The following is a 25,459-nucleotide window of genomic DNA, read 5'->3' as shown; positions in this document are numbered from 1 at the left end:
AGCGCATTGCGACTATAGTGGCACTCCCTAAAGAAGGGAGACCCAAAGCCTCCTGTGCCTCCTACAGGCCAATCTCGCTCCTCAACGCGGAGCCCAAAATACTGGCAAAGACGCTGGCCAACAGGCTCAAGGCAGTGCTTCCTTCGTTGGTCCATCCGGACCAATCAGGTTTCATCGTAACACGGCCCTTAACATTAGACGGTTGCACGGCGTTCTGGGGCAGCGCCACAGACTGCAGGAAGACACAGTGGTGGTCTCCCTAGACGCCACAATGGCCTTCGACACCTTAGAGTGGCCATACATGTTCGCAGTCCTGCATAAATTCGGATTTGGACCTCAATTCATAGCTTGGGTGCGTCTATTATACACCGAACCCCTCGCGCAGGTACTGGTTAACAACAAGTTGTCCGAGGTGTTCACGCTTGCAAGAGGGACTAGGCAGGGCTGCCCCCTCTCTCCTCTTCTCTTCGCCCTCTCCCTGGAGCCGCTCGCGGCCTGGATAAGGCAGGACGTAGATCTAAAAGGTATAGCATGGACGGAGGGGTGGGAGGACAGAATATCCCTCTACGCCGATGACATTCTCTTGTACCTTTGCAGGCCGCGCAGGTCGCTCATTGTGGCACTCGACATATTTGCTAGTTTCGGGCGTAACTCTGGCTTCCGGATCAACTGGGCCAAATCATATCTCTACGTCTTGCGGGGCGACCCCCCGAAGCTCCCTGATGCGTGCCCTATCAGGGTGGCGGAAGACGGGTTCCGGTACTTGGGAATATTCATCACGACTGACAAGACCCTGTTGTACGAGCGCAACCTCAGGCCACCGTTGGTTCGGCTGCAGAGGGAGGCCAAGGCCTGGCAGCGCCTGCCATTGTCTTTGTTGGGCCGGGCAGCCTTATTCAAGATGCTGGGGTTGCCACGGTTCCTCTATGCGCTACAAAACTATCCCGACTTAGTCCCCAACGCCTACTTTGCGGCGATAGAGGCAGCGCTGCGGGACCTCCTCTGGGCGGGGTCGCCCCGAATCTCGTTGACTAAACTCACATTGGGGTGGTACGACGGCGGTATAGCCCTCCCTGACATTCGTAAATATTACTGGGCGGCTCATCTCACAGCGATCAATCACGGGACATACGGCGACGGGAACGACCCAGCTTTCGGTATGGATAGGTGGCTGCTTCCCGGAGGGAACTATGAGAGAGCACTCTACTCCAAACGAGGTACACATAATCTCACGGGCCCTACACTTCACTCGGTACAGGTCTGGCACATTGCCCAGAGGAAGCTCGGATGGGCGGGAGTCCTAACGCTAGCCACGCCACTCTGGGCGTCTGCAAAACTGGGAAATCTTGGACGCACAAAGGGCTTCCGAAACTGGGACTTGATCGGCATCTCCCAAATCAGAGACATCTGGGGCCCCACGGGGATCCGCACGTTCGCCCAACTGCAAGACACATATGAGCTGGCACACACTGAATACTTTAGATACCTGCAGGTGCGGCACTCCTTACAGGCCAATATTCCACCGGAAACTAAGCCACCGCAAGCCTCCCCGCTGGAAGATAGGTTACTGGATGGGTATCTCCCAGAACACGCCATATCCCTCACATACAAAAAACTAATTAACAACCCCCCTGATCTGCTTCTGCCCCTTAGAGAAAAGTGGGTCGCTGACGGGCTGGAGATAGACGACGAGGAATGGCTCTATGCGTTAGCCTCCCCCAGGGAGGTCGCGATATCTGCCCGACTGCGCCTGATCCAACTCAAGCTTTTACATAGAATCTATATCTCCTGTACTAGGCTACACAAAATGGGTAGGGCGGACACAGTACTTTGTAGGAGGGGATGTGGGGGTACGGGTACCTTCTTCCACGTGTTGTGGGACTGCCCTCAGATTCAACGTTATTGGAGAAGGGTGGTACAGTGTATGGAGGAGGTATGGGAGGTGGAAATTCGCCCGGAGGCCAAGAGGTGTCTCCTTAACATATGGGAGCCAACGGACCTGCCACCGAAGGGAAGGCTCTGGGTGACGCTTGGTCAAATGGTGGCGAAAAGGAACATTGCCAGACTCTGGGGAAGCCCTACTCCACCAAAACTCTCGGACTGGCACGGCGACATGGACTGGTGCATGCTGCGAGAAAAGACTGTATATATAGCAAGAGGGTGCCCCCGGAAGTGGGGGGAAGTATGGTCCAAATGGAATGACTTTAGGGGTGGCATTTGCGAGCCGCCTGCCGTCGAGCAGGACGACGCAGGGGCTATATAGGACTCCCACGATTTTGTTGCTCCTGGGGCTGTAAGTGGGTGCCGCGGTCGCCCATGGGTACGGAGTATTTATGCTGTTCGAGTGGTGACTGGTTTTAGGGGAGTTTGGGGGGGGGGGGAGTAGTTGACCGTTAGGCGCCCGGCGCCATTGTGGTGTTCTCCGCTTGTTTATGGCTGTACACAGAGAAAATGAGTCCTGCATTATCCTTCTCTAACCTGTGGTACGCTTGCACCTTCTATCGCCGCCGTACCCCCGGGTTGACGGCACTGGGCTGTGTTAGATACGACAAAGTGCATGTATACAACTATGCGGCCGGCCCGAGGGGTTGTAGGCCAAAGTTGTGTATTGGGAAACATAACAATAGAGGTCTTTCAAAAAAAAAAAAAAAAAAAAACATTCACTTTGACGATCCAGGGAACAAAATAGCGGAAGACCTCAAGGAATATCTCTCAGCAATCAGCCTTTCCTTGAAAAACCTCCTGCCCACTCATAAAAAGGGCCACCTTTTGGACCCCATCTTTTCAAATATTCAAGAACTTTTCACCTCCTCTCCTCTTCCTATTCCCTGGATTGATCACCACATTATCTTCCTCAGTATCCCTACCACCAGTCAGACCATCCCCAGCCTTCCACCCCAAGCGCTGTCGCGCCCGTGGAATAAACTAAATACGGATGCCTGGACCCACCAGCTCATAGCTTCCACCCCTACCTTGAGCCAAGATCCCTCGCTCGCAGACATCCAATTCCGAGACTGGATAGAATCATCTTTGGACGCAGTTCTCCCCGCTAAACTGCTCCCTAGTAAGAGGAACTCATACAAATCCCCCTGGTTCATCTCGGAACTACGAGATCTCCGCAAAAAATGCAAAAAACTGGAACTTATCTGGAGAAAAGATTGGTCCCCTAACAACAAAGAAACCTATAAATCGGCTATGAAACAATACAAACTTCTTATCAAAAAGACACAAGCCTCCTATTACGAAGAGAAAATCATGGCTGCCTCCAACTCCTCCAGGGAGACCTATCGCGTAGTAAAAAGTCTCTTGAAAGTCCCTGAACCTCAACCAGCCGCCGATCCCACCGGTGCCACGTGTACCCAACTCGCTGAGTTTTTCTCTGCTAAAATCTTAAAAATCCCAATGACTTTCCCCAACACCGATCCCTCAACCGACCTCCCAGCTGGGCCCATCGACCCAGACGCACCAACACTAAAAGCCTTCCTTCCCGTCTCCACCGAGAGGCTGCGGGACACTCTCAACCGTGTGAAGAGTGGATCCCCAGATGACCCAGTTCCCATGAGCAAACTTAAATTAGTAGCCCCCACGATAGCTCCCCATCTCACGAGGCTGATAAATACCTCTTTCTCCTGCGGCACAGTCCCCGCCAGCTGGAAAAATGCGGTAGTTCGCGCACTCATAAAAAAACCTCACCTAGACCCATTGGACCCCTCTAATTTCAGACCCATCTCCCTCCTGCCAGGCATTAGCAAAGTGGCAGAGAGAATCGTAAATGAACAACTCTCAACTTTTTTAGAGTCTAACAACCTCCTTCGCCACTCACAGACAGGGTTCAGACCTGGACAGGGGACTGATACCGCCCTTCTGGCAGTGACTGAGGAGACAAGGTCCATTCTAGACGCAGGAGGATCAGTGGCAGTGATCCTCCTGGACTTGAGTGCTGCCTTCGACACGGTGGATCACACCATTCTTCTACACCGCCTCCAAAAAACGGGCATTTCAGAGACCGCTTTGGCACGGTTAAAATCTTACTTGGAATACAGGTCCTTCCAAGTAGCCGATAGCCACGGCCACTCTAAATCTCTCCCGCTGAACTGTGGAGTCCCTTAGGGCTCCTCCCTGAGTCCCACACTTTTTAATGTTTACATGGCCCCTCTGGATGACATTGTCTCTCCATTCGGCATAAAGGTGGTCATGTACGCTGACGACACACAACTAGTCGTCTCCGTCAACCAGGCCGATCAATCAATGGATAATCTAGTCTCCTGCTTGCACAACATATCTGTATGGATGGGCGACTCCAGGCTCAAACTCAACAGAGAGAATTCCGAAATTATGCTTCTGGGCAACCCAAACAAACTCCCCAAAACCCTTGCCTGGCCAGCTAGCATGGGCTCCCCCCCCCATACCAAAACAAGAAATCAAAAGCCTTGGCTTCTGGCTAGACCAGGATCTCCGCTTCAGAGCCCAAGCAAGAAAGACAGCCGGAACTTGCTTTGGGCTCATGCGAGCAGCCCGTAAGATCCTTCCGCTCATTCCCCCCCAGTCTAGGAAAATTCTGATTCAGGGCCTCATTATATCAAGACTGGACTACGGAAACGCCCTATACCTGGGTGCACCTATAGCTGCCATAAAAAAACTGCAGCATACCCAGAACGTCGCAGCAAGACTACTGACTGGAACAAAATCTAGATGCTCAGCTAGACCCTCCCTCAAAGCTCTTCACTGGCTTCCCATCCAAGAACGCATTTCCTTCAAAGCCTTGTGCATCTCCCACAAAATCCTACAAGGCAAGGGCCCACCAATACTGAGACCCCTATTCAAGCCACACAAATCATCCCGACAGCTCAGCTCGGACACCCTGTTCCTAGCAAACGTTCCCAGAATAAGGAAAGCTCGTGCTGGCGGTCGCCGCTTTTCTTATAACGCTTCTAAGCTCTGGAACAGTCTCCCCCCTTAACATCCGAAAAGAAAATAATCTTCTCTCATTCCGCAGACTGCTGAAAACCTGGTTGTTCCCCCAATAATCCACCCCCAGGAGTACTGTCAAGCTTTTACGTTAGCGCTGGGACGCCCGAGGGTAGCTACGCGCTCTAGAAATCCTAAATCAAATCAAATCAGTACACTCAGTGCTAGATACTTCAGTCCCAGTACACACACTTATAAAATGATTGCAGGTAAGAGGATACCCCCGGAAGTTTTACGGGCCACAAACAATCTCTAATTATTTTCAAACTATTTCGACACTTGACCCTGTCAACAGTTCACTGGCAAAATCCATTTCAATTCCGACATTAGGCCATACAAAGACACATGTACAACTCTACACAGGTTCCTCAGTCCCAGAGTGCAGAGATACCTGCAGTCCTAAAACTGAGGAGACACAGCTCTATCAATGCATCGCTATCTAACCCACAATGCTCCATGCTGTTTCAGTGCTGACCCCCATGCACAGTTCTACTAATGCTCTACTGTTCCAGTCCCACAGATAGCCACCTTCATTGAGTCTCCCCGCTTTATATTACCAATCGATGGGCCGTTTGCAACCGGTAAAATGCGTCGTACATCTGGCCCTGAATAACAATAATAACATGTGCTGCCTACTTCTAAAATAAAATAGTAGCACATAAATAAATATCTTGCGTGTAGCCGTGCAAAGCAAATGAGGCCTTTAATGTATAGTTAGGCTAAAATAAGGGAAAACTACAGTGGTTGTAACTAGGAACTCACTACACCCCCTCCTGGATCAGGAAAGGAACTTAGTGACTAAATATAAAAGTAAAAAATGTATCTTTGTATGCTTGAGATGTTCCTTGTGGGGGAGTTGGACAATGTTCCTATTGTATATAATTAAAAAGTAGGCATTAAACACTTGCTCGATGCAAATAGTGATGTCCATAATTATGGTAACAGAAAATGTCACCATAATTAGTAGAATTAAGGTGCAGATCCTCTGAATCGAAAACAGTATAGTATTCCAGCTCCGAGAGCATGGAGTTCAGTTTCAACATCCTAATCATCAGAATGTAACCCAGGTACAATCACATCTCCCAGAGAATCCCTAAACACATATGATATCGGTAGGATCTCTGTAGGTCCAAATATATCATATGGAACTTTATCCCAAACAATTCCATCAGTTACTGGAATAGCTGAAATGTTCACAAGGAAGAAGTCTCTTTTTAGCTTATGTGAAAATGAATGAGGCTTCAACAGCTCGTCACCCAGTTCTGTGGGAAAGCGTTCTGGAAGGTAATTGCCATGAATCAGCAAGAAGAAAACAGTCACAAATCCAATCCACAGGGATAGAAAAACCAAGAAAAGTGTTATTAAAATATATATCCGAGCAGGGGCCAGATAAGTGTGTTTCAGCCATGAAAAGAAAATACAAACCCGCTAAGGTGGAGTGTCCACAACAGAGGAAGTGTCAAAAGAGTCTAATAAAAATGAATCTGTTCCCACAAAATAACCAGAAGCCATTTGTCGAAAGACCAGAGCCACAGGTACATTTAAGTAACCAGTAAAATCCAAAAGAGGTGGATCTGTATAAACGCCTTCAGCCACAGGAGACTCCTTAGTAAGTATATCACTCACTTTAGTCGTGTTGCTGGTTTGTGTAGCTGATGCAAACATTAACTGTGGCTCATTCTCCGCCCCCCTCCCCCTTGTATGGGGTCCGGCCACCCAGAGATCTTTTAGGGAGATTATTAAGTGCTTTTGAACCCTATATAGGCGGTGGTTCCTACTATGACATGTACCTAATACTCTAACTATTAAGGACTGATTTAAGTCACCGTTCATCCTTTTTACAACAGAATTACCCTTTGCCGATAGGGAGGAGAATAATGCACCTCTACACCCAGGGAAGCAATAGTATCCCGATACACTTTTGAAGCGAAAGCCGTACCCTTGTCCTAGTGGAATTCAGTGCATGCATATACTCCGATAAAGACTTTCATATCTTTAATAACAGTGCAAGCGTCAACCGAACACTGTGGCCAAACCCATGGGAACCATGAGAAAGAATCAACTGCAACTAGAATAAACTTAAACACAGTATCTGAAATAAGAGGACTACAGTGGTGCAAATAAATGCAGCCAAATGGTTTGTTAGAAATTTAACAGGTGTGTCTACGGTGGACGAACCACGGTGGAAGCTTTAATTAGCTGACAAATGTCACAACAAAGGACATATTTCTTGGCCTGTTGATATAAGCCATGCCAATAATAACGCTGCAGTAGCAACTTAATTGTGGCCGCCACACCTGCAATTGCAGAAAGAACACCTTCCTGCGCAGCTATCACTAAACCTTGTCTGCAATCATGGTTGGGAATCAAACAGTCACCAACCCCTGAAATTGATACAAAAGGTCTATGTTGTTCTCTTAAATGATATATGGATTTAGCTGGAAAGCCTTTAGGTGAAGGGGTGCCATCTCCATTAGTATTAACGGCAGCCAAAATGTCAGTATCAATTCTAGTTTTAGAAAAAATAATCGCACCAACAGTAGCAGTCGCAACTGTAGATTTGGCCGCCTCATCAGCCAGCAAATTCCCTACAAGGTATGCTCCTAATCACTGATGGTTCAAAGTATGAATAACGTGAGCCTGTTGCAGCCTATCTTAAATCTGCCACTTTAACCCAAAGCGTCTTATGCTTGATTGTGTTGCCTTTAGAAACTGTGAATCCTTTGAGACGCCAATAATGCAAATTATCATTAAAGGACTGGTCACAGTAATACGAATCGCACACTGTATGCGTGGGGAATTCAGGATCCGTATGTTCTAGAGCAAGAAGCAAATCTTTTAGTTCGGCCAACTGCGCAGTGCAGTCCCCTAAGGACGGAGTGGGAGTTTTTTGTGGTTGGAATTTACTATCCAACATCACGCCAAGAACAGGGGTGCATGCCGCTGAATATTGGCGCTTGGTACCTGTAGCAGGCTGGGCTGAACCATCAGTATAAACAATATATTTATACTGTCCAAGAATTAAAACAGTGCTGGTCATGGGATAGGCATGCTCATATTGTATACATTCTTGTGTCTGTCAAGACAGGTCAAAGACTAAGTCTGCATCAACAGCTGTTAAGTATGTTGCCCACTGTATCTATCTAGGATGGAGGGCTTTAGTGTTAGGAATGCTACCCTATGGGACAGCAGCTAAGGCTGGCATGGGAGCAATTACAATAATGCTTTTTTGTTGTGAAAGCGGTTGCTCTTTAAGAATAGCTATCAGCTCTGCAGTCAGTATTTTCTTAGTGGATGCAAAACGCATCTCCGTGGTGGAATATAAGTGCGACTTATATTCCATCAACACTGTCTTACCTTCGTTAAAGGTGATATAGTTATATCCAATTGCACCCGCTATGATACGGGTGACTGAGTTTGTGGTATTTACACATGTATGTAAGTGACGTGTCGCAAGTAAGTCAGATTATAAAGATCTGAGTGTATCTGTGTGTGTTGATGTCCAAAGTGAACTGGAAAAATCAGGATGTATTAATTCATAAAGTATTTTGATGCATTGTGCATAATCAGGTATATATGCTCTGCCAAAATTAAGAAATCCTAATAAGGATGGCAATATTTTTATGTGTTTGGAGGTTGCACATTCCTCCAAAAAGATGGGGGCCTGACATTCCCCCTCATGTGTAAATTCATATCCCCAAAAAAGGACACTTAAAATGTTATATTGGGGGTCAGTGTGTGGCTTGATGCCTACGGAGATGGATGTAGCTAGAGAAGCTCTGTGCAGTCCGGGAGGGGTGTTGGCCTCCTTGAGGGCTGAGCACTGCATATTTCTTCAAAGTGGAGTCGTGCAAGTGAAGGACTCCGGATTCCAGGCATGTCATTTTTGTGGCGCTGGTGAGCGCCGGTACTTGTTTATTTTTGTTTACTCTGCGTACACGTTTTTCCTCAAGGACTCGCGTCTGCCAATTTGTTTTCCTGCTGCTCCATTTTTTCTCTGTAAACTGAGCAGCGTTTCCTCACCGTTATTGCCCACATTTTCGTCATTATACACTGCAATATTTTTGTATATGAACCGTTTCTAATTCAAACAATGCTTGGCTTATATTAATATTTTTCTTGTGGATTACTGCCTGATTTGACTGTTTTCCCCCTCAAGACCTCCTTGGTGAACAGTAACTTCAGGTACTTTTAGCCTTTGGCTTATTTTCAGAACTCTTTCATAATATATTTTGCCTATTGAGAAGTGTGCCCCCTTTGTGCAGCATTTTAGCTCCTTCTTGAGTGACGTCTTTGGATTCATTGGCCATCATATTGCAATAGATTTGACTGTGTTTTGTTGTGGCTATAACTTTTCACTTTATAAGGGGCCTTGGTTGACGTGGCTTATTTGTTTGTTTATGGGGAGAGCAAAACGTATACGTCGCACTTCCACTACCTTTCCTCCCTCATCACCTATGGAAGATTATAATCCTTTTACTAACCTTTAAACATAAATGGAGGAATCGGATTGCAACACGTTATCAACCTCAGTGGGATCTATGCCATTGTCATCAAATATTCCCATTTTAACTGCCAAACATGCTTCAAAAGTAATTGCTTCCTCTGCACTTCCTTCTGACAAACATATTAAAAAAGACCCTCCATCGCCTGTCGCACCTCCTCCGTCTATATCCATGAAATTACTTCTTGAGGAGATTTGAGCTCTTAGACACTATATGGAAGAAACTAATAAACGTCTTCAAAATTTAGATGATAAATGGTCATGCATGGATAACAAAGTGGTACAAATGGAACAATGTGTAGAATCTTTTCGAGCTATGGTGAACAAGGTTCCTCCTATGCAATTGGAAATTGCTTCTCTCAAAAAATAGGTGGACAATCTTGAAAATTGTAACAGGCATAACAGTTTACACATATGTGGCCTGGCAAAAGGCTTCGAAGGTTTGAATCCCATCTCATTTTCAAGTCTTTTCTTCCAAAGATTCTTGATCACCCAGACGCTCTAGTTCTAAATATTCAAAGAGCTCATCGCCTGGGTCGTGGTCCACATTCCGTAGCCTCCTCTACTAAACCCAGAGGTGTTATCATTTACTTCTTAGAATATATTGATTTATTGAAAGTTCTTAAAAAGGCCAACTTAAGGGTCGAATTTCCTGGCAGGCATCTTCTCTTTTCTTTCCCGAAAACTATGCTAAAGAAACGGAGGAAAATAATTTGGACTTGAGACCCGCGCTTTGAAAAATCAATACTCCGTTTATAAAAATAGAACTATGACTTTTGAGGATCCTGCTTTATTATAACATTTTTGGACAATTGCAGAGAAGAAGATATGGATATTACCAGGCTTTCAAATGTTTGATCCTGGTGTAGCATACTTTAATTGCTTTTTTCTTGTTTGCATATTCTGGTTGTTGATACTATGTGTTACTTACCCTTCATGTTTCTTCTTTTTGTTAGGTGCACTTTTCATATTTGATCATTGTGCTTCCCGATCCGCTTGGATGGTGTGTCCCTCCCTAACGCTCCGCTCTGGTTTATCTGGTTGGTTGTATCATCTTCCTTATGTGGCTTCACCTCCTTCAGTTTCTCTATGTCATTTTTGGTATGTTAGTTTGCCTCGTTATTTATACGGTTCTTGTTTTCTAATTTCTTTAATATATATTTTTCTCTTGTTTCATACCTTCTATACTCTTTCTCTCTTTTATCTAGCTTTCAATTGGCTTTCCATTTTTCTTCATTTATGAATGTGTATTTCTTCTAATATGCTAATCAGTTTTGCTGTTTCATTTATGCTTGTTGTTTGATAATTTTTATAGAATTTTGTTATATTTTGACTGCTGTCATGTGCATCAACGTTGTACATTTTGTATTATGTTATAGATGGCTTTAAGCGTTATCCCTTGGAATGTTAAGGGTGCATCAATGTTGTACATTTGTTATTACGTTATAGATAGCTCTAAGAGTTATCTCTTAGAATGTTAAGGGTGCATCAACGTAGTACATTTTTATATTACGTTATAGATGGCTTTAAGAGTTCTCTCTTGTAATGTTAAAGGTTTAGGTTCTCCTATAAAACGTCAGACAGTACTAACGCATATTTCTAATTTAAAATGTGATATTGCTTCACTACAAGAAATTCATATTCTGAACAAATAAATATCTAAGCTTAAACATCACTGCGCTGGCCATAGTTTTTCTTCTTTTGGCACCCAGAAACGTAATCGTGTAGCCATTTTATGTGACAAATGTTTGAATGTACAAGTGCTCACACAAGACACTGATGTGATAGGTAGATGGGTTCTTGTTTCTCTGTTGGTTGATGAAATCCCTATGACTATCTTTAACCTTTATGCACCCACTTCCCCAGACAACTCCTTGTGACCCGGAATCCTTTCTACATTACTTACTTACAAGGCTGCTTATTAGTAGGTGATGATTGTAACATGGTCTTTGATCCCATTATTGATCACAATTCTAAATCTAAATTAGTTCCTTCCTACATGCATTCTCAGTTAACATCTACTATTCAACAAAGGTCGCTAGTGGATGCTTGGAGACTCTGTAATCCCACGCTTTTAGAATATACGTTCTTCTCTCCTGTACATTCCTTCCAATCTCGTTTAGATTATTTGTTCCTCTCTAAATCACTTACCCAACACATTACTTATTCTAATACAGGCTCCATATTTTTGGGGGATCATGCCTCGGTTACTTTGAATTTGGATCTTTTTCCACCTATTACAGGTACCAGAAGGTGGAGACTTAAATATTCAAATTTTACTTAAAGTTTCAAAGTTTTTGTCAATACCTTTTTTCATGAAAATGAGATTCCAAAAACTTCTCCACAGATTATATGGGATACCTTTAAAGCTGCCTCTAGAGATTTCATTATTTCTCTTGTAGCTCATAAAAAGAAATCCTTGTTGAAATCATTGAACTTCGCTATCCCCTTGTTTTAGTTTTTCTGGTCTTTTAATATATCGTCCTCCGGGCTGCGATGCGGCATTTAGGGCCGCTCTCCCGGACGTTATCAGCTTAGAAGCGCTCGGCTGCGCGAATTTCAATGTGGTTGGTGACCTTAATTTGCATTTCGATTGTCCCTCCCAAGCCTCGATTAGGAGTTGTCTAGCAGATTTGGAAGCTTTGCAGCTTACACAGAGAGTGATGTCCCCCTCACATTCCGGGGGTCACATACTGGACCCGTTCTTCACTTCCTTAGAGGAGATTACTTTAGGCCACCCTGTCCAGCTGGCCTGGACAGATCATATGTTGGTGAAAGCAGTTCTCCCGGTGGCAGACCCTCTGCATGTGACTCAGAATAAAACATCCTGGTCTCGCCAGTGGTGCAAACTAAAGCTAGATGACTTTTATAGTTTTCTAGGCAACACTCCTTTACCCCTCTTCGCTGATGTGGACAGTGGGTATGACGCATTGTGCATTTGGATTGAGTCTGCTCTGGATTCTCTTATTCCCCGTGTACGCTCCAATTGCCGGACCAAGGCTCATAGCCCGTGGTACGACGAGACACTGGCGTCTCTTAAGAGAGAATGCAGACAAGCGGAAAGGCGTTGGAGGAAAGCCTACGACCCCGCGCTCAAGATCAGTTACCTTACTGCCTCCAAGGCATACCATAGAGCGGTGTGTCGTACACGCGCTGCTTTTTATGCGCAGGAGTTCCGGAATAGTCCGAACCCCTCCAAATTAATTTTTAAGGTCCTAAAAGACCTCATAAATAAGAGGACCCCTGCGGCCGATATATGCACTGATTCCCATTGTGAGCGCTTGGCCTTGTTCTTTGTGCAGAAGGTGCAAGCTATTTATCAAACCTTCCCTATTATCATGCACAGCTCTATACCAGCTGATTGTCTTGAGTCTCAGGATGTGATCCTGGACTGTCTCGCCCCCTTATCAGAGGAGGATTTTGATTCCTTGAGCAAGAAAATCAAATCTGGCTCTCCGATAGATCCCCTTAAACCGGCCCTATTTAGAAACCTGTTGGACACGTGTCGTACTCCCTTGCTTTCCCTGATTAATTTGTCCTTGGGGTCAGCGACTGTTCCTACTAAGTGGAAGGAAGCGGTAGTCACTCCCATCCTGAAAAAGCCTACCCTTGACCCCACTAAACCTGAGAATTACCGCCCCATTTCCTTGTTGCCGTGGGTCGCCAAAGTCACTGAAACTCATGTGAATGGGATCCTGGCGGATCACCTGGATAAAGCGAACATTCTGGATCCCACGCAAAATGGTTTCCGTAAAGCTCATAGCACGGAGACCGCCCTACTGTATATGGTTGAACATCTGCGCTCCGTGCTGGACACCGGTCATACTGCGGCACTCCTTTTGTTAGACCTGAGTGCCGCCTTTGACACGGTGTCCCATGACATTCTGCTGCGGCGGCTAGAGGAAGCTGGGGTTAGGGGTTTGGCGTTAGGATGGTTCCGCTCCTTTCTCTCCAACAGATCCTTTCGGGTAGCTATCCCGCCCGGTAAGTCCACCTCCCATCAGCTCACAACGGGGGTCCCGCAGGGCTCATCTCTGAGCCCCACTCTTTTTAATCTTTATGTGAGGCCGCTGGCTGCTATTGTCAAAAGTTGGGGTTTGACAATGGTCTCCTATGCGGATGACACGCAGCTGGCGGTCACACTAAGTGGGGACTCAGCTATTGATGCCCGCAACTTCTGTGAGGGGCTGCGTTCGGTGGCCAATTGGATGAATCAGAACTGTCTCCAATTGAACACCAAAAAGACTGAGGTGATGGTGTTTGGCACGCGTCCTGACTGTTGGAAGGAAAGTTGGTGGCCTTCTGAGTTAGGTGGGATCCCCTCTCCGGTTGTGGAGCTAAAGAACCTTGGGGTATGGCTTGACCCATCACTTAGCTTCACCTGTCATACGAAGAAGGTAGCTGCTGCTTGTTTTGGCATCATCAGGAGCATTAGACCGGTGCTCAAATTCTTTGATGCCAGTACGAGACAGCTGGTGGTCCAGGCCTCGGTTCTATCTAGAATAGATTATGCTAGTGCGTTGCTCGCTGGCACGAACAAGGCTGAACATGCGCGGCTGCAAAGAGTTCAGAACGCCGCTGCTAGAGCAATTTTTGGGCTGCCCAAACGCTGCTCAGTGTCTGGAGTATTATATACTCTTCACTGGCTACCTGTGGTGCGGCGTATTGAGTTTAAGGTGTTGTGCCTGGCCTTCAAAATTCTGAAGGGCTCGGCCCCTCCTATCCTAACGAATCTCCTTACTCCGTACATTCCTTCTCGCCCGCTGAGATCTCTGGGCCAGAATTTGGCGGTTGTTCCTCGCTTTCGGCTGACCAGGACGGGTGGCCGCTCCTTCCGAGTGGTAGCTGCCCAGCTCTGGAACGCTCTTCCTGCTGAAATCCGTGCTATGGATAATCTAACCAGGTTTAGAGGGGCTATTAAAACGTTTCTTTTTAATAAATCAAAGTAATCCCACTGCATACTGTGTTGTTGTGTTCACCTTTGGCGCCAGGACGCCCCTTTGCTGGGGCAGCTGTGCGCGGTATAAAACCCAGTAACATAACATAACATAACATAACTTACTTACAGCACGTATTAAACCATTGGAAAACTCTTATTACCATACCAATTCTAAAACTTGTTTAGAGCAACTCAATAAATCCAAATTTGCTTACAGAAAATTCATTTTTACTTAGAGCTTCTGCCAAATATTCTGGTGGTCAGAAAAAAGCTTGAAAACTTTTAGTAAACTACCTCAAAGTTAAAAAGGAACGCACCAAGATTGACTCTGTCCTCACCTTTCACTAATCGCATGGTTTATAAAAATGAAGAGATATCAGAATTTACACATTTCTTTCAGAATCGTTATACTCTGGATTCTCTTACACTTCAAGAAGATATTCTCCATTATTTATCTTCCATTAATCCTCCTTCTCGTTTGAATATAGATTTTTCAATACTAGATGATGACGTTCGCATTCAAGATATTTCTAATGCCATACTTACTATTAAAAGCGGTAAGGCGCCAGGTACTGATGGATTCACCGATGAGTTTTATTTTCATTTCTCTGAACTTCTTCTTCCCAAATTACATCAACTATTTCTCTTTTTTAACGATCCTTAAAAATCTAGATGTTATTTTCAGGATGCTTTAATATGTCTTCTTCCCAAGGATAATAAGGATCACACTGTGTAAAATTATAGGCCCGTTTCTTTAATTAATGTAGATTATAAAATGTTTTTGAAACTTTTGTCTATTCACTTAGAATCCTTATTACCTCAATTGATTGGGCAAGAACAATGTGGTTTTATTAAGGGTATACATCTTTCAGATAACACTAGATTATTTTGTAATGTCCTTAGCAAATCCAAACCTTATAAATATTCATTGTTAGCTGGTACAGATGACCGTGCACACGTTATCATGAAATGCAGAACTAGTGCTGCGTAGTTTAAGTTCACAAGCTTAAATCAAAACACACTTATCAATAAGCGAAAAAAAGAATACAATCGCAGAACACTCCGGGTATCTCGAGTCCTTCGTGTTTATTGGACATTGAAATGCCCAACCAACACGTGTTTCGTCAGGGTGTGAACCCACGACTTCTTCAGGCCTCCAGGGCTAATACTCGCAATAAATCGATCGCTCTGCCGGTTATACTTCCATCCCGGCTGATGTGGGAATGTAATATATTCCCAGGGTCAAATCCAGTGTACAAGGACTTTGGAATAAACAGTCCGAAGTTATTCAGAGTAGTAAACTGTAGAGTTACACCACACGAAAAAAAATAAGGCAATTTAGGCTCGGTCCAGGTTGAGTTATTCTCCTGGATCTCCGTAAGCAAGCAGCCGAGTATGCTGCTCAATCTTGCGACTCACGGCGGAAAAGTGGAGCCCTGAAGAAGTCGTGGGTTCACACCCTGACGAAACACATGTTGGCCGGGCATTTCGATCTCCAATAAACACGAAGGACACGAGATACCCGGAGTGTTCTGCGATTGTATTATTGTTTGCGCTTGTTGATAAGTCTTTTGCTTTAAGCTTGTGAACTTAAACTGCGCAGCACTAGTTCTGCATTTTATGAATTGACATGCATTAGTATTTGAATTGGGGGTACATTAGTCATTGATTGAGATTTCCTGAAATTTAACAGTGGAATCATTTGGATTTATTAAGGTATATTACCAATGTCAACATAATTTTGAAGCGATGTAACTTTATTGAAAGGATCTTGCACGATTATCATATGAGCAATCATTACGCAACCAGAGTTTTATCATACAAAATGTTCGTGTATGGATTGTGCTAATGCTTTTTGTACTGGTTACATTAGCGGCAGATTGGTGCTCAAAAGAAAACAGTGACGCTAATAGGCGACTTGTACGATGATCGTTTCAATGATGGCTAACGCTATAGAGTTATCTTGAAATTAAGTGTGAAATGGGGGAAATAGACATTATTGTGCTCTGCAAATAATTACACAGTTCCCCGTATTTATGAAGAGATATTATTGTACCCTGGATGAAATGGTAACATCATAATGTTTATTTAAAACTTTATTGAATTTCATGAAGTGTATTGTAACACATGATATGAAATAGTTAGTATGTTGTCTGTTTCTATGCACCACGACCTCTATTTTTACGGAGAGTTGGGCACAGGTCACCAAACTTGAAAAAGGCATCGCCGAAACGCGTTGTTTTGGGCACAATAAATCATAATTGTGCTATCCTCTGGTGTGTCGCCTGGTATCTTTTCGGAGTTCCGAAGGTGCAACGTATTTGGAAAGAAGTAACGCGGTTGTCGTCACCGCTGCTGGCACCGGCGTCGTTAGGAGGAGGATCGGCTAAGCACGATGCAGAATGTTGTATTTGAATTCAGCCATTCCCGCTGCTCTACGAAAACAAGATCTCTACGAAGTGGGTAAGCACGCTGTGGTGGGGGGTTGATGCGAGTTTACCTAATTGCATGCCGGAGGGCGGGTGGTTAGGATTACGCTCAACTCTTTCCTTACCTACGCGGTAGCAACCCGGATACGGAGGTATTGGAGCAGACGCATCACCCGTTCTGTTATACAGTGAAGGGTGTCGGAGGATTGTTTTTGGTGTAAGGAGGAAACATTAGGAATGAATGGGAGACCTCCAGGAAGGCTGAAGCGCTTACATTATTTGATGAAGGACTGGATTCACAGACGAATGTGCCGCAATCAGGGAAAGTTACAAATATTGGTGATTCATCAATTAAGCAAAAGCTGGCACTTTTGGAAAAACTAACCCAGAGAGAAATCAATAAATAGTGGGAGGTAACTTCATTGACAAATTATATTGAAGTAAATAGAGTACCAAGGGGACTCAGAATTACCATTATTCAAACCTTTGAGAACCCAAACCCCGATTTGTTGAATGAATGGTCTGAATATATGGCAAAAACATGTTGGGGTATGTTGGTAAAATATGCCTTAATTGATTGGGAGAACACCCGCAAGGAATTGGCAGACAAGAACTGGACATAGTGAAAACTGACAAGGCAGTAGTAGACTTCGGTAAAGGTTTGGAAAGTAAACTGAAGAACTACGAAGATTCGATCAAAGCAAAGAAACAACGGAAGTTCCTGCGTGATAAAAAAGATTACGCGGCAGGGCGGATTCTAACGTATGCAAAAAGGTTTGATTGGGTCCAAAGGAATTTCCGCCAACCGCAGAAGCAAAGACAACAGGACCCAATTTCAACGGGGTCCAGCTCTGACATAAGCTCTGAGGGGGAATCAATAAGTGCCCCTTCAGGGACACGACCTCTGACATTCCTTCCCGAATTTCAGATTTTAAAGCAAAAGAAGGAACAAGAGGAAAAAGCACAAGTACAAACCAGAGGGAGAGGAAAAGGAAGAGGGGCCAAAAAAGGAAGAGGCGCCGCAACCCACAAAGATTAAGACTGAAAAACAGACACGGTGGGAGAACAGAAGCCTACGTGTTACCCTTGCTCCCAAGAGAATCTGACAGCACGTGCAATAGTAAATCAGTTATTAACTTGTCCTCACGATCGATATCTGAAGAAGACGAGTCTCTTCTGAAATTGGGTCTGTCATTCTGCCCAACGGATAATTTGAACTTTGTGACCTCTAGGATCGATCTTTTTCTATATATCCAGAAACTTAAGTTGCTAAAAATTCATAAGATTCACAAAATGTCCAAAATAACAAGTGACAATAGACCGAACCATCCAGTCTCAATAGATATGCCCGATTTGAACATCGTTGATGTAAATTTGCTACTTGAATTACAGGGGATGAAGGAAAACATGGCAGAATTGAAAATTCAGGATTAATGGGATTTACTTATAGAGATTGGCTTTAGACCAGACATGACCTGTCACTGCGGTTTGAAACCCCGTTCTCTCTTCAATCCTAATTTTCCTCACGATAACATAGAGGCTTTTAATAACATCATGATTCATGAACTGAACAAATTGAAGGAACTCCCATCCAAACCATGGCAAGACAACCTAACAAAAACACAGAGAACCGCCCTTATCAATTTTTCATCTGATTGAACTATTATTATAAATCCATCGGATAAGGGGAGTAACGTTGTTATAATGGACATTGAACAGTATAACCAGGAAGCCCTAAGACAATTAGGTGATGTCAATTGCTACGAGGAAATTGGATGGACGACTTACAGGGATTCCTTAAAAAAGTATCATGGCCTATTGATGAATTGGCGAATGGAAGGAATGTTAGATAAAGATGAATACTCATTTTTGAAGACAGAAAATCCAAGACTACCATGTTTTTATCTCCTACCAAAGGTGCATAAACATCCCACTAGAACACCAGGGAGACCGATTGTATTTTCTAGTGGCGGTCTTCTGGAAAGCACTTCAATTTTTCTTGATCTATTTTTGACACCATTTGTGGTAAAATTGCGATCTTACTGTAAAGACAGTGGTGACTTTCTGCGACGAATTCATGACATCAAATGGGAGAATAGCTATCATATGATAGCTTTAGATGTGTGCTCCCTGTACACATGTATTAACCAACAACAAGGATTAGATGCTTGTATGTACTTCTTCCGGGAACGGCATATCTCACTATGGGAACATACACAAATGTTAAAGACTATGATGATGTATTGCCTAGAAGAGAACATCTTCATTTTTGACAAAACATTATATCGGGAACGTTCATTATATGGGCACCTGTTTCGCCCCCAGCCTGGCAAATCTTTTCCTGGGCTGGTGGGAGAACAGGTGATATGGGTGGAATCCAATGACCGGTTCACCGAGCGTGTCCCTATCTGGATCAGGTACATTGATGACCTGTTCCTGATATGGGACGGGCCGGTGAACCTGGCACAGGAGTTTATTGCTGAGTTGGGTAGAAACAACTTAAATTTCACCCATTCTATTTGCTCCTCTTATTGTGAATTCTTGGATGTGGCAATAAGAATAGAGGATGGACAAATTGTCACAAGTCTTTTCCGTAAAGAAACTGCAGGGAATACCCTGCTACAAGTAATCATCCGGACCCCTTAAAAAACAGTATTCCGTTTGGGGAGTTTCTCCGGGCTCGGAGAAACTGTAGCACAGAGCAGGGCTATCAGAAGGAACAGAATCTTATGAGAAACAGGTTCCAAATGTGTGGATACAATGAAAAATTTCTTTCTACAGCTATAATGAAAGTAACCAAGGTTTCCCTTAATGATGCACTGTTCGGTAGTAGAAAGAGAGACAATCATGGCATTCTAGTTCCCAGATTGATCACCACCTATAATACCAAATCCAACATTCTGAGACATGTCATGAAACGGCACTGGAATCTGTTAATTACAGACCCAGTTATAGGTACTGTTGTTGGTAAAGCACCATCAATAACCTATAGGAAATCTAGATCCCTAACGGACCAACTAGTTCACAGCTATAATAATCCAACTGAGACTACCACCTGGCTAGGTGGTATTTTTGGTTTTAAGAGGTGTAATTCCCGCAAGGCATGTAGACTCAGTCCAAGTAGAGACAATTACAGGGTGGAGGGTGGCAGTCTCCAAAAAACTAAGAAAACTAAAAAGATCAATAAATTGATCACCTGTACTAGTGATTTTGTAGTATACATGCTGGAGTGCCCCTGTGGTCTTCGATACATAGGGAGCACGAAATTGCTCCTTAAAACCCGGATTTTACAACATATGTGGGCAATAAATAACAGGGATTGTAATTATCCTGTGGCGAGACATTTCGAGGTACAGCACCAAAGTGACAGCAAGATACTCACATTTTGGGGTATCGATAGGATCCTGCCACACCCTAGGGGAGGAGACCGTGAAAAAGCCTTGAGGATATCTTAATCAAGATACATCATCAAATTAAACACTAAAGCACCGAATGGATTACATTCGAGTGAAGCGCTGACCACACATATAGGATGCCGATAAAGGCCCTACATGTGATAACATCGTTAGCCTGGAAGTCCATGTATGATAAGAATCACAGTGACATTGTATTTCTTTTTTAGAAAGATTTCACATATTTTAAATAAATAGGAGGTGAGCGTGATAAGATTATGTAGGGGAAGATATAATGGGATACACTGTTGTGATCCATTTCCCCAGTTTTTCGGGCATACTGAAGTAACTAGAACAGATCCCGTATTTTTGTCACGCCCCTTCCGAACAAAGTATTAACATTACCTCCTTTTTGCTGTGCACTTTTCTTTACTTTATTTCTCTCAATAGACTTTATTCATATCACTTTTATCACCATACTTTTTTGACCACTAACACGGATGTACCTGTTCCCACACTTCGATGATAAGAGTTGCATATATCAGGTATTTATTTAACGTTATTTGTTGGGGATTTGTTTAAAATAAGGGTACATTCCCCTTACCACAATTATTTCGGATAACTCTGTGAATTACATAATGCTTTTGACGCATTTTTATGAATTGACATGCAATTACTATTTGAATTCGGGTACATTACCCATTGATTGAGATTTCCTGAAATTTAACAGTGGAATCGTTTGGATTTATTAAGGTATATTACCAATGTCAACATAATTTTGAAGCGATGTAACTTTATTGAAAGGATCTTGCACGGTTATCATATGAGCATTAATTACGCAACCAGAGTTTTATCATACAAAATGTTCGTGTATGGATTGTGCTAATGCTTTTTCTACTGGTTACATTAGCGGCAGATTGGTGATCAATAGAAAACAGTGACGCTAATAGGCGACTTGTTCGATGATCGTATCAATGATGGCTAACGCTATAGAGTTATCGTGAAATTAAGTGTCAAATGGTGGAAATAGGCATTATTTGCTCTGCGAATAATTACACAATTCCCCGTATTTATGAAGAGATATTATCGTACCCTGGATGAAATGGTAACATCATAATGTTTATTTAAAACTTTATTGAATTTCATGAAGTGTATTGTAACACATGATATGAAATAGTTAGTATGTTGTCTTTTTCTATGCACCCCGACCTCTGTTTTTACAGAGAGTTGGGCACAGGTCACCAAACTTGAAAAAGGTATCGCCTAAACGCGCTGTTGTGGGCACAATAAAGCATAATTGTGCTATCCTCTGGTGTGTCGCCTGTTATCTTTTCGGAGTTCCGAAGGTGTAACGTATTTGGAAATAAGTAACGCGGTTGTCGTCACCGCTGCTGGCACCGGCGTCGTTAGAAGGAGGATCGGCTAAGCACGATGCAGAGTGTTGTGTATATGTATGTGTATATATATATATATTCACAGAAAAAAACATAGGTTTCAGGCACGTTATAGTTAGGAATTAGCATTTAAAAAACCTCAGAAATTCACTGAAAAAACCATAGGTCTCAGGTGTGTTATAGTTAGCTGGACTTTTCACTTGTACAAAACCATTGAAATTCCCCCGTTATAGTTAGTTCAGCTAACTATAACTCGCGCGCCCGCAATGCACTGCTGATGACGTCACATATTACATCACTCATGACCTGGTCAGTGACATCACTCATGACATCACTGATGACATCTCAAATGACATCACTGATGACATCATCCAGTGAATGTGTGTTTTTCTGAAAATTAAATATGTTTTATATATGTATATCTCAAGGTCGATGGAAGAATAAATGGGTATATAAGTGTCTAAATGGATGATTTGTTTTTGAAAAATTGATTGTGTAACTGACTGATTAAGTGTATCATAGTGAATACATGGCTTAGTGAGTAATGTTTAAATATGTAAATATCTGTATCAGTCTCTCACTTTGTGTATAAGTGGCTGCATGGGTTGGTGAGTAGCTACATGGGTGTCTATGTAGGTTATTAGTTGGTTTTTTGAGTATCAGTCTTAGTGTCTGCATGGTTCGGTGGGGGGTATTACGTAGTGCATAGTTGCATGAATGAGTGACTCACTGTTTGTATGTGTTGAAGACAGCATGTGTGCAGGACTGTATGGGTGGATGAGTGTGTGTATGGGTGTGTTAGTGAGTGAATGACTGTCTCAATAGTGTCTTTATGAGTAACTACATATGTTTTAAACTAGTATATGTGACTATTGGTGTATATAAGTGAGTATATGTGAGAGTGAGAGATTGAAAGAGTTCCTGTATGAATAAGTATGTGTTTCTATAAGTGATTGTTTAAAATACTAAGTATGTGTAAGTTTCCGTAGAAGTAAGTGTGGTGGTGTGTGTATAACTGTATATGCTAGTAAATGTATGTTTGATTCTTTATTAGCATGAGTGACTGTGTGTGAGTAACCCTATGGATGAGTGGCATTGTGTAACAGGATGTATAGGTGTATGAGTACATATGATGAGTGAGTACATGTATGAGTGACTGTATAGGACTGTTGGTGAATGAGTGGATGTGTATGTAGATCTTAGAATTACTGAAGAGGTTGTTGTAACTGGTATTGGTATGTCCATTGTTTTGGAAAATTTTAGTCTCTATTTTTGAATGTGTGTATCAAAGGTATATTAGGGTGAGAGGAGGTCTGCCACTCTATCACAAGGATGATGTCATCAGTGATGTCATCAGTGATGTCATTTGAGATGTCATCAGTGATGTCATGAGTGATGTCACTGACCATGTCATGAGTGATGTAATATGTGACGTCATCAGCAGTGCATTGCGGGCGCGCGAGTTATAGTTAGCTGAACTAACTATAACGGGGGAATTTCAATGGTTTTGTACAAGTGAAAAGTCCAGCTAACTATAACACCCCTGAAACCTATGGTTTTTTCAGTCAATTTCTGAGGTTTTTTAAATGCTAATTCCTAACTATAACGTGCCTGAAACCTATGGTTTTTTCTGTGAATTTCAAAGGTTTTTTAAATGCTAATTTATAACTATGCCTACAGAGATAGGACATGTGATGAAAGAAGAAAAAATGCACAGAAAGAAATAAAAGAAGTGCAGAAAGAAGCAACAGAAGTCCTCAAAGACGAAGAAAAGTGCAGGAAGAAGGATACCATGCAGAAAGAACAAAAAGAAGAGCAGAAAGAAGCCTTGTTGCAAAATCATCCTGTACCCTCAACTTTTTCAGACGGATACTGGTGGTAACTGAGTCTGACTAACCAGTCCTAGAGCCAGTGCTATGTTAAAAGACACTTAGAATACAGTGAAAACACCTACATACACTAGGGAACATTATGCGTTGGGGTCCCCCTGTGATTAGCATGACCTCCTCTGTAAGCCCCTAGTATATAATAGGGCAGGGGGATTAAAACTACCTCTTAAAACAGGCCACAGGGCGTTTTTGCACACGTTAACTCAGGCCCCGTCCCCTCCCTTCACCACTGTGTAAACACGCCCTGTGTCCATTTTTAGTTGGGAGATTAAGTTCATTTGAATCCTGAGGGTCCCTAGGGTCCAACTAGCCCACTAGGTACCTCCAGTAAGTGCCACAAAGCTGCGTTGCAGGGAGGTGTAAAAAGTGGCACGGCCTGGACCACCTCTCTGCAATGCAGCTCAGTGGCGCTTACTGGAAGCACTTGGTGGGCTAGTTAGCCCCCAGGGGCCCTCAGTATTGAAGGGAAATTATATCCCCAATTTAAAAGGTGCCATAGTGCGTGTTTGCACACGTCACCTCATGCCCCGTCCCCTCCCTTCACCACTGTGGCTGTTCTAAGTTGAGAGATTAAGTCCCCTTGAATCCTAAGGGTCCCTAGGGTCAAACTAGACCACTAGGTACCTCCACTAAGCGCCACATAGCTGCGTTGCAGAGAGGTGTAAAAAGGGGCTTGGCCTCAGAACACCTGTCTGCAGCGCAGCTTCCTGGCGCATACTGGAGATGCCTGTTGGGCTAGTTGGCCCACAGGGACCCTCAGTATGGAAGAGGAATTAATTCCCCAACTTACAACTCGCCAGGGGGCGCGTTTGCAGAGTGCTGCAAGGAGGGGGCGTGGCCTCCGGCACGATGCCAGTTTTTTATTTATTTTTATTTTTTAAGAAGGGGGGCTGTGTGGTTCCCCTTCTTATTCTAATTTATTGGCCCTGATGACCCCATCCCCCAGGGCCTGCCTCCTAATTATATTTTTTTGACCCCAATTCCCAGGGCCGGCCACTGTTTTTTATTATTTTTAAAAAATATATCTTTATAGACACACCTAGGACATGCTGGACAAACCGTACGTACCTATCACCATGACGATTTGCGTGATATTCATTAAAAGGCGACTATGCATACAATGAATCCACGTGGAATGTATTTACACCACTAGTGAAGCTCTGACATGTCTGATGCCCTACCGTGCCTAATCCCGGTAGACACCCTTGTCGTTTATTTATACAAACATGGGTAGCTATTGACGGGCACATTTAATACACATGCACACCAAGCCATTCAAATGGGATTCGACAACAATTCGACCAAAACTATGCAAGAAACCCCCCTCACGGTTAATAAAACACACATCCACTGCCGGATGTGTAATACTTTTTATTTTACTCTCTGGAAAGGGGACGAACATCACTTGAGAGTCACAGCGCGCTCCTGGCAGAGCCCAATGCTGTGTTACATCCACCATTGCCTGCTGAGTGCCACACACCTCTGTGTTGTATTCCACTAGCTAGTGCATATGCTATGACACTCTCTAGCCCATGTGCACTGTAACACCACCCCATGAATATGTCACGCCACACTTGTCTTCGCACGGGTTATATTGCCCCATCTAACGTGCCTTCCTCGATGCCTATGTTATAACGCACAGTGCTATGCCATACATATTACAATCTGGGATCCATATCTTTGTCACAGTGCATATGCAACGTTACACTCCCCAGCACATATTTTATATTACAACTTTAGAGACTAGTTAGAATACACAACACTGCCCTGTGCATATTACACTCCAAGGCGCATATCGCATAGCACGCGCTAGTGCCTGTGCTATCTCGCGCTCTCCAATGAATCTGTCATTGCGCACAATGTATTGCATATTATATTTCACGCCCGGTTCATCTTATATCACACTTTTTGGTGCATAGTTTATACCATACACTATATCTAGTT

General features: G+C 43.6%; 1 protein-coding gene across 1 annotated transcript in view; it reads left to right on the top strand.

The window, feature by feature from the left end:
* The window catches only part of LOC146859575 (uncharacterized), a 150,706-nt gene that overhangs the window by 31,774 nt on the left and 93,473 nt on the right, over positions 1-25,459 (top strand). The window contains exon 2 of the mRNA XM_085646509.1: positions 10,429-10,573. The gene's annotated coding sequence lies outside the window, so the exon portion shown is untranslated. The remainder of the gene's footprint in view (positions 1-10,428; positions 10,574-25,459) is intronic.

Source organism: Triturus cristatus, chromosome 3_1, assembly GCF_964204655.1.
Source record: "Triturus cristatus chromosome 3_1, aTriCri1.1, whole genome shotgun sequence".
NCBI lineage: Eukaryota > Metazoa > Chordata > Amphibia > Caudata > Salamandridae > Triturus > Triturus cristatus.
This window is presented reverse-complemented; position numbering and strand designations above follow the sequence as displayed.